The sequence below is a fragment of the Podarcis cretensis genome, assembly GCF_951804945.1.
Source record: "Podarcis cretensis genome assembly, chromosome: 7".
NCBI classification, from domain to species: Eukaryota; Metazoa; Chordata; class Lepidosauria; order Squamata; family Lacertidae; genus Podarcis; species Podarcis cretensis.
Genome location: NC_137176.1, coordinates 49,470,308 through 49,479,500, shown reverse-complemented (window position 1 = coordinate 49,479,500; position 9,193 = coordinate 49,470,308). Strand labels below are relative to the sequence as shown.

At 40.6% G+C, this 9,193-nt stretch overlaps 1 long non-coding RNA gene across 1 annotated transcript; it reads left to right on the top strand.

Moving 5' to 3' along the window:
- Positions 1-2,037: 2,037 nt before the first annotated feature.
- Positions 2,038-5,994, top strand: LOC307219515. Its single transcript, XR_013840462.1, has 3 exons — positions 2,038-2,199; positions 2,557-2,823; positions 5,817-5,994. It is a non-coding gene; the product is annotated as an uncharacterized lncRNA (long non-coding RNA).
- Positions 5,995-9,193: the final 3,199 nt, after the last annotated feature.

The following is a 9,193-nucleotide window of genomic DNA, read 5'->3' as shown; positions in this document are numbered from 1 at the left end:
GGGGCTCTCATCTACCATCCTGAAAACATATCTAATTGTTCTAAACTTAAAAGAAAATGGGTGATGGCCTCAAATCTGGGAAGTAAACATTCTTCCCATGCTTTGAGAAGCAAAGGGGATCTGTTGATCTCTCTGCCTTATATTTGTATATCTAACCCAGTATTTTCTACTCAGTGGCTCTCAGGCAGGTGTCAGGGATAAAACTTGGGGCTTTCTGCCTGCAATGCATGTGCTCTAGCGTTGAACCCATCAAAGCTATGCACATTTACTATTTCTAGTGAAGAAAATGCAATTGACAGCTCATGATAAATGTTTTTAATATTTCAGCCCCAGCCCTAGTGCAACAGAAGGCTGCACGCCCACTGCCACACTCAGCCGTCCTCCTTTCTTCCCCACCAAACAGATTATCAGCTCTGTCAGCTCTTACATCACTGAACAAATGTGGGATGGAGTTCCTGCTCTCAGTATCCTTCTCCAACAGGTGACTGATACTGTCAGTCTTGATCATCTGTTCAGCAAATGGTACAAGAGTACTCCACACTCCATATGGAACACCCTTGTTGGTTTGGGGGCACTGCTTGTCAGATCCACATGGAACAGATCTTGAAAATGCAATGGACATATTTTCAATGAACATTTTTCTTTTAGTTAAAAATAGCTTTTCCTGTGTTAAATGTTCCATTCGCCACATTTAAAAGTGGGGGAAATAATACTTGCAAGACAAAGGCATTTTTAGGGCCTCTTGTAAAAGTAAGCTGGACAACTTCCAGTTCTCTTTCCTCGGCACAGCAAATCCTTATGCAGAGCAGCTAATAGTTTTCCAGTATGTCTACAAGGGAGAAACGCTTCATTTACCAAAACAGTATGAGAAACTGCAGTAAAAAAAACCTTGCTCAAACTAAAATTAGAACATATTAGTAGCAGAAGAAAATTTCCAGTGCAATCATTTTGGGTCATATAATAAAACAGTAGTAAATGATCCAAGACTAGGTTGCCAGCCTTGCTTAATTATTGGGTGTAATAATTAAGTTTGGTTAGAGGTTGTGGAATTATCTTAGATATGGAGGTGTTGGCTCTGTGGTCGTACAAGATAGCATATGGGAATGGCCTAAAGTCCTATTGTGATGCAAGCAAAAATATGTTCCAGATTGCACCTCATTGATTAATGAGTATGCACCCTAGGACCTGTCTGTAAGTCAGAGAAAATTCAGCTTATAACATATAGGTCAGTGACAGTACCCATATAAATGCATAGTATAATTGCAAATATGATCTGACAACCAACTATAAGATGAGGGGCCACAGCTCAATGGCAGGATAGAATTGTCTCAGGTAGCAGAGCTGGGCAAGAGCTCTGCTTCAGACCACTGCTAGCTAGACAGGAATGACCTGTTAAGTATAATGGTTTAATTCACACAGAAAAGAAAAATGTATATGCATTAATGAAGGTTTGTAATGCAAAATGGCTAAATGTGTATTGCTAACACTGGGGTTTTCCCCCACAAGTTTAAGTAACTGATTGTTGTTCTCTGGTAGCTAACATGTGAGGGTTGTAGCATGGGATCATGTGAGAGGTACTGAGTTGCAGTCTCCATTGTGAAAGGTGTTGCTTTGAATCTTTGCCTCCCAAAGCTTAATACAGTGAAGATGCAAATGGAGTTTCTCTCTGAATGCTACAGAGAGAAGAATACATGTAAACAGCTCTCCTGAAGGGAGAACAAACAGCCTGGAGGCTGGAAAGGAAGCTGGAGGGAGAGAGAGAGACCTTTGCTTATAGGTCTGTTTGAATTATTTCATATTTTGTAGGATGCTCAGCCTGTGCTGGACATCATGCTGTTTTGAAGAAAGTTCTGCCAGTAAAAGTTTGAATAATATTTCTATGGGCCTGGGCAATATTTCATTTCCAAAGGAGTCAGTTCTTATGTTTCCAGTCACTTCAAACTGTGGAATATTTAATACCTGCAACATGACCTAGATGGACAAATGATATGACTCAGTGTAGGGCAACTTTATGTGTCTCGTAGTGAATTTTTTTTTATTCCTCGTATACAGGCCAACAGCTCCAGAGTGATTGCCACTTCTTGTTGCAACCAAGAGTTGCAACCTCTCAGTTGCTTCTGTAAAATGCTCTCTCTCTCAGTGGGCAAGACATGATATAAGCATGGAAAGATGCCCCAGTTGTCAGCCCCAACCTAACTGGTAAGTGGCCGAAGCCTCTTCTCTAATTTCACAGCCAAAGATAAATGCTTGCTGACAGTGATACAAATCAGGTTGCAGGCAAAAATTAGCTAAGAGCATATAGATAATAATATAATAATAATAATATAATAATTAGCACATATGTGAACACATGTATGTACTTACTCCGGAGCCACATGCAACCCCGTCTTTAGCACACACACACTTTCTATGTTGGTTTGTGCAGTTAATAATAATTAGAAACCTTGGAAAATAATTGTTTCACAGTTAGCCAAGGTTAGACAATTATCTCTATTTCTTCACTCAGATAATCTCTCTCTCTCTCTCTCTCTCTCTCTCTCTCTCTCTCTCTCTCAGGTCTTCAGGGCTAGCAGCAGCCCGTTCATTATATTTGTGTATCAGTTGAACTCAAACTCAGGCCGAATCATTGACAAAGCCCGAGACTTTAGCTTTCTCCACCAGCCCAATGGATGTAAGACTGTCCTCTCTGCTCCTCTTTCAGCTGTGGAGCAAAACCAGTGAGAGTAGACATTTCCTGATGCAGTCTGTACCAAATAATAGGCCATTATTTATCTTGTGCCTAAGGCAAGATCTCTCCTTCACTTCACTTCACAATACACCAAGGTAATTCAAGGAAGTTTGGGGAATGGCATGCAGCTGAAACTAATAATACTTTCCCAGTTTTAGAAATAATAATTGTGTTTTATCTAACCTTTGGATTTTTATTGAATATTTTTGTGCCTCTTTTATTTTCATGCCCAAACCCAGCAAATGTCAAGAAAGGCCCTTCCCTCAAACATTCTTTTGGGTTTGTTTTTTCCCCTCCACTTATTCTGGGGCAGAAAGAACTGCCAAGGCCAGGGCGAAGATGTTGGGCATAATGGAGATACAGTCAAATAAAATCCCTTTGAGAGTAGCCCATGAGCCTCTGAATTTCAGTCAGCATGCACTGACTTCTAATCATTGGTTAATAAAACAACCTCATGGTCTGGACTACAGCTCCCATCATTCCTGACCATTGGCTATGCAGAATGTGGCAGATGAGGGTAAAAACATCTGGAGGGTGTCCTGTTGACTAGGTAAAGGTAAAGGGATCCCTGACCATTAGGTCCAGTCATGGACGACTCTGGGGTTGTGGAGCTCATCTTGCTTTACTGGCCAAGGTAGCCGGCGTACAGCTTCCAGGTCATGTGGCTAGCATGACTAAGCCATTCTGGTGAACCATAGCAGCGCCCGGAAACGCCGTTTACTTTCCCGCCGGAGCCGTACCTATTTATCTACTTGCACTTTGACATGCTTTCGAACTGCTAGGTTGGCAGAAGCTGGGACCGAGCAACGGGAGCTCACTCCATCGCAGGGATTTGAACCGCCGACCTTCTGATCGGCAAGCCCTAGGCTCTGTGGTTTAGACCACAGTGCCACCCGCCATGCCAACTACCCCTGCCTTAATTCCTGTAGCCCTGTTAGATCAGACCATAGGTCCAACTAGCTGACCATTTTGTTTCTGAGAGTGGCCAGCCAAGTGGCTCTGGAAAGGTCACAAGCAGACCATGAATATAATAAAATACATAAATACAATACAGTTCTGTTGTTTGTCCCCAACATCTGGAAGTTAGACATTTCTTGCTTCTGCACTTGGTGTGGAGGTTCATTCCAGTACCATAAATATCTATGCTTCATGATTTAGAGACTTGGAGATTTAGAGCTACTTTACACACTGTCATCCCATTCTTGGCCAATAATATTGCCTGTCCTGAACTTTCTGCCAGTAGATATTTAAAATAAGAATAATGAATTAAAACAGCAATCCATTAAAAAGAATACAATCCATGCAGGAGAGACAACAAGTGTGGCTGATTTCCATATGTTTGTTCTGAAGAGGCAGAATCCCTTCTGGTGGCAGTTGGGAGAGGCAGGGGTCATCACTTTGAACTGGATTCCAACACTGTACATTTATATAAAGTAGTGTTGTCCAATATGGACAATACTCCCAATATGGGAGATATAACTGAAGAAGTTATAAAATCAGCAATGGTGCAGATAAAATGAATAAACTTTCCATCTATTAAAATTTCACATAAAACAAAAATTCAAGTTATCTGCTGAAATGAACAGATAGCAGGCTTAATATATATGGAAAGGAGTATAATATTAACCTTTGAAACTTGTTATTGGAAGGATTATTTCTTGGGAACTAGATTAAGTACATTTTAAAAGATTCAGTATAGAGGATAAGGTTATTTTGTTAACACTACTCATCAAGATAACCAGAAATGTGTAAAAACATGTAAAATGCAATCTCTGTTTTCAGAAATTACTACATGTTTCTGTCAGGAACTAGACTGAAGGGTATTGCTCTGAGGAAGAATGGTGGGAGCTCAAGGGCCTAATCCTGAAGCTCCTCTGGAGCAGGAGGATAGTATTGACCTAGAGCAATTGTTCACGGACAGACACAGTTTGGGAACTGACAGTTGGGCTGAGCTGGGAGAAGAGCAACCGAGGGGAGAAGAACAGGGAGAGAGAGAGCTGGTTGAATCTCCCTCACTAGAAACTATGCATCCCATGAGCCCGAGAGTCAGGCGTCTGGATAGGGTAGCCTCTCAGAAGGCTCAGTGGTGGAGGGATCATGTGGTGAGGAGACAGGAAGACGGAAGTAACTAGAGGGAAGTGGGAGGAACTCAATGGGAGCATCTGCACTATGAGAATGGACGCTGAATGTTTGTGCTGTGTTCAATAAACCTCTTTGTTGCTGCAAAAGACTGCTTTCAATTTGTGCTGTTATCTACAGAGAGGGGGAAGGTAAATCTTGCCTGGTAAGCCTGACCTTACCTAAGAATAGAATAGCAGATCCATGAATAAAAGCATGGAATCCAATAGGCCTTAATTTTATTTATAGTATTTAAAATTAATTAATTTGTGTTATGAAATTTACTTATTTATTAAAAACTTTCTTCCTAGCTGCTGACTACCAGAGTTGATACATTTGAAGGCACTTCCCACCTTCCATAAGATTACCACATATAAAATAATGGAGGCAGTGCAGAATGCTTGACCTCATCCTTGCCCGATAATATCTATAGTCTGAAAAGAATTTCCCTTGAAAAGCTGCATGTCAATTTTTGTTGGGCAATGGGGTCCAGTAGATGCCAACAATGGCAGAAGGTTAAATCGACATGAATGGTAGTTTCTTTAAAGGCATGCAAAACATTCTGCCGTTGAATATGCAAAACAAAACCAGACTCAGGGCTATTTCTATGCCTTGCCCTGGTGCCAGAATATGTGATGAATGCAACAAATGTTACCAAGGAGATAATTGGAAGTGAAAAGTCAAAGCATGTCAATTTGCAAATTTTCAGCCGTGCTTTTCCTGACAGAGCAGCTTTTGAGCTGTAGCTGGCCAACTCCAGTGTATCAAATTAAAGATCCTAACTTGTTTTCCTACATTAGACTTGTGAGTGTAATATTTTATTTTAATAATGATGATTCCATGAAGGTTTAACTTGACACATATATTTCCATCCTTTCTTGAGTTTTGAGTCCTGAGAATTTTATCTGCATATCCTAGGCACTAGATTGTGAAACCAGGCTTGTTTCAAGTGACTCTCCTTCTACTGTAGATATTTCACCACTGCTGAGAAGGTAGGGACTCCTGGAGAGAATTTCAGGGCATGCCCTAGGCGTCTGGTACAAAGAAAAGACTACCTGTCCAGTTGCAAAAAACAGTGTCCCCCTTTGCTTGCCTCAAAGGAAAATGGAAGCTCCACTCTGCCTATTGGACTGGACTGCATTAACAGAACAGAGTGTTGTTGTGTTGTGTTATGTTGTTATGTTATGTTTTATGTTAATAAAATCGCTTGTCACCAGAAGGTCTCCAAGTGACTTACATTAAAGAAAAATATATGCAAATATATAATGCCATAGAAAAAATGAGGGGATCATATTGTACATTAATATTTTATATAACATACAGCTAATGGGAAAAGAAAAATAACACACCGGCCCCATGAAAAGTCACAAACTATGTTTGCAATCCTCAGACAATAAAGAAACCAATATTCCTACCCACTAATTAGCAGAAAAACAAAACTTCAGCCCCCCTCCCCAGTCCAAAATCCACCCACATTGGTGAGTCCACGGTCGTCAACATCCTAGTCCAGAGTACAGGGTGGTTGGGCATTTCTCCTTTCCCTTCAGTAAAGGTAAAGGGACCCCTAACCATTAGGTCCAGTCATGACCGACTCTGGGGTTGCGGCGCTCATCTCGCTTTATTGGCCAAGGGAGCCGGTGTACAGCTTCCAGGTCATGTGGCCAGCATGACTAAGCCGCTTCAGGCGAACCAGAACAGCACACGGAAACACTGTTTACCTTCCCGCCGGAGCAGTACTTATTTATCTACTTGTACTTTGATGTGCTTTTAAACTGCTAGGTGGGCAGGAGCAGGGACCGAGCAACAGGAGCGCACCCTGTCGCAGGGATTCGAACCACTGACCTTCTGGTCGGCAAACCCAAGAGGTTTAACCCACAGCGCCACCCGCATCCCTTCTTCCTTCAGTAGGGAGTAGTAAAAAAAGGAAAGCAGGGCGACAGTGGCAAAAGTTTTACCTGCTTTGCAGTCATCCTGTCTCCTGTTCTTGTCTTGCTGCTGGTGAGGGTGCAGAAAGCAGGAATGTGCAATAAGAGTGCTTCTTCATACCCCAAGGCAAAGGAAGTGAGTGCATTGTGATAAGCAGCAATGGCTAAATAGCACTCTTGCACAATGGGTTTATCTCACCTACCCACCCGAAGAAAAAAAAGATATCCAAGGTGGGAAAAGTAATGGGAAGCTACAGCGGAAAGTGCAGGAGAACAAGCAATTGATGGCAATGGCATATAACCTCCACACAATTTGTGTGAGAACAAATCAGGAGATAGCTGAATATACAATTTGCCTGAAGCGACCAAAGAGAGGAAAGTAGGCCAGACAAAGGTGGACTATTGGGAAATGTCTGTGAATTTCAATAATAGGAAGAGGACCACGTTGTCAGGAGTGGTAGAAATGAATAGCTGTTGCAGGATTTTGTAGAATTCCTGGCCATCTTGGGAAAACAGGATCTTCAGTTTAGCCTAATGCAACAGTCTTCCAAAGACCAGCTTCATGGTATGCCCTAGAACTAAAAGTACAGCATAACCAGGTGGGAATTTCAAACAGCTCTTGGAATTCGAGTAGGAGAACTGAACAGTCACAGCCATTCTACTAAACATTGTTAGTTGTTATTGCAAGAGGTGGTGTGATGGGCAAGACAAGCAATGATTCCACCATGAAGTAACCAAAGGCTCATTTATTAATGCAGCTTTTCATCAATATTTTTTGTAACAAAAGGCTTTGTTGAAAGATGTGGAATGCCTAGATGGGCTATGTTTTTATTTGTTGTTTTAAAGTTGTGGCGAGGATCACTCTTTGCATTGCAGCACCCAAAGTGGCTTTGTTGAATCTGACTTCCATTTTTTTTAAAATAAGCTTTGTGTTTCTTGTTGAATCAAGCTCATCAGTGTTAGCACAGTACCTCTGAAGAAAATTCTTGGTTAAGGAATTATATATGGCTTAATTACTTTCTTTTCATTTGTTTTAGAAAATATTATACATATCCGGTGCCAGTATTCTTGTGTTGATTTTTGCTTTTCAATTGTTCACTTAGAAGGATATTGCTCCAAATATTTGGTGTTCTATAATTAACTTTGAAATGTTATGAGATCAGTGTGAATAAAAGTGGGAAGTCATTGTTCAACCATTGTTTTGGGGGGAACTGCTAGTTAGAGCTGAAGACTTCCTTCTGTGCTTCAGTGCTCTGATGTGTATTAGAATGAATTCATCTCAGAGGTTTTATATAAGAAGAAAGCAGTGTGGTGTCAGTAAAAATAACTGTCTCCAGCTACTTGCCCCCTTCTACTTCCACAAGCAGAATCTTGCTAAACACTAATGAAGTCTTCGTTGTAATTTTCTGGTGCTTAATCTCTTACCAGTTCCATCGTCAAAAAGCTTCTCTTCAATTTGTTTGGTCCCTTGCCAAGGCTTTGATGTGCACCCCCCCCCCCAATAGACATCCTTGGGTCATTTCCAAATGTAGACCTGGAAAACAATCTTGTTGATTCTAATTTCTGGAAAGAGGTGGGGGACAGGGTTCTAATTATTTTTGCCAAAGGCAAATAAATACTTAAGCAAATAAAATTAGGTTTCTGTTTATCAAGCCTTCTGTTTGTGTATCCCATTGTAAGCATTATTTATTCCCTTCTGTCTATCTTTTTTGTAATTTCACACCACTAAGGATCTCTATCAAGACATTTGAAAGATGAAAAAGAGTAGCTATAAAGAAATTAATGCATAGAGATTCTGTATGCAGTTATGGCTGCAACAATCCGAAATTATCTGCAACTCATTCCCGCTGAAAGCTGTGGAATGAGATATGCAGACCAAATCTGTGTTTATTCAGGTATACTCAGAAAAAGTCCAACTGTGTTCAATAAGACTCATTCTCATGACTTAAGCTGCAGTTTTAGTCATGGATCTCATATGTCCTGCTTAAATCAATTAGCTTAAAATGCATTTGCATTTCTGCTGAATCGTTGCCAGAATCTTTTAACTCAGTGGAATACAAAAATAAAATGGGAGGGGGATTTCAACGTGCAAGCAAATATTTGATCATAACCCATCTGAATGAACTTTATTACAGTCACAAACCAGGATTAAAAAAGCATATAGATAAAATAGCAGTTAGGATTTTTTGACCGATAATTGTTAGGGCAAATGAGGACAAGGAAACAGGCATAAAACATCCGAATAAAATACAAGATTAAACACAGATAATGGATGGATAAAAAAACTAATTATTAAAACAGATAAGAGCTAAAAAACCAACAAAGACACGCAGTTAAAACAACTGTAAGAGGCTGCAGAGTAGAAGCCTCTTAAATAGAGGACACTCACAACGTTAAAAACTGCTGTACAAATATAGTTAAA